Raw genomic sequence first — 1,642 nt, 5'->3', positions numbered from 1 at the left:
ATTCTGTTTCTCCACAGTTTCCTCTTCATCTTTTGCGCTCACACAGGGTGGTACAATACATGGACCCGATTACAGTTCAAACACTACATGCCTAACTGGTCCTTCAGAGTTCTGCCCGAACCCAGTATATCTCACCAGCACGATAACCCCAGTATTACTGCAGTGTGCCTTGTCATGCACAAAGGGTGGAGGAAGGATGAGAATACTGGTGAAGGGAAATTTTGTATAGACACTGATATGCCTGTTGGTGAATGGCAAACCTGACATTTTTCTTTTTCATTTTCTCCTTCTTTCTCTCTCTCCTCTAGAGATGTTTTTTTATTTTTATATTTATGCTCATGGTACTCTACATTGCAAACACACAACGACTTCGTACAGTTAACACCCTTTAGGAATTATTGTTATGTATTGATGTGCACTGATGTTTTCTCAAACTGGGTAGAGGCATTTCCTGCCGCCACGGATGCTGCAGTGTTTACTGCAAAGAAAAATTGTGCAGAAATTTGTGTGTAGATAATGGTACCCCTAGAAGTAGGAGCAAAGCTTGAAATTGGACTATTGTGATCATAGATACTGCCACTAGTATTATGTAGCATAGGAACCACTCCCAGATCTTCACTTAACGAATCACCCTCTTCGAAATTTGTTTTTGTTTTGGTATTTGTGTCTTTTTGTTTTTTTTTGTAAGACAACCTCACAGTGATCAGAAATACACCAATGAGGTGGCAGTACAGTACCTTATTGAGATGAGCCAGCATTTGAGAACTTGACAAAAGAACTTGAAACTGTTGATTGCTGGTATGCCAAATACTAACTGTCTTGATTGTGAACCAAGAGACTGTGTGATTGTTCTTACGCTCAGGTTGCCTAATAGACAGGTGGGAAGGACCGTACCAAGTTTTGTTAACAGCACTATCCCAGTGAAAGTAGCTGAGAGAGAGACTTGGGTCCACGATTCCCATTGCAGGAAAGTCGGTAGTCCGGAAGGAACTCGTAAATGGAGTGAGATCGCAAAAGTATCACCAGAGAGTCTGTTCCGTGAAGACTGAGAGGCGGCACTGTTGAATACTACCTGAGCGTGCTAAAGGATCACAGAAAGACCAGTCGATGTAATTGGTTTGCTATGGACAAGAGTTGTTTTGTTCTATTTCTCTTTTCTCTCTTTCCTGCTGACAAACATTTGTTTTCAAGACATTCTATTTTTGCAAGGTTGTTTTATGAGGAGTCGAGTGTGGGACTGGAACTGGTTCTGGAGGAAGGAGTTATTTCCTTATAGGATCCTAGGTTTAGCCGATCAGTTTGTTAAAGCCAGAGAAAAATCAAAGGTCTAGTAGTTACGGAGTTCGGAGGTAACGTGATAGGCTATTGTCTGAGGAATACTGTATTTTGTAGTTATTGTGACCCTATATTTGAAGATGAGAGCATCCAGAGATGTCAGTCTAGCAATAAGGTGACAGACATCCCTTGAGTGACTACCACTCACTAGTGGATAAAGGTCTTAAACCAAACGGAATGTTGGATGTGCTCACAGGTACCCCTAGGACGAAAAGATGCAGGATTAGTGCCATATTTTTTTTAGAGTTAGCTGAGGTACTTGAATTACACGGAAGGGGGAGGGGACTGGTGGACAAAAAGTTTAATA

The sequence above is a fragment of the Pseudophryne corroboree genome, chromosome 10 (genome assembly GCF_028390025.1).
Source record: "Pseudophryne corroboree isolate aPseCor3 chromosome 10, aPseCor3.hap2, whole genome shotgun sequence".
Lineage (NCBI taxonomy): Eukaryota > Metazoa > Chordata > Amphibia > Anura > Myobatrachidae > Pseudophryne > Pseudophryne corroboree.
Note: the sequence above shows the minus strand (reverse complement) of the source record.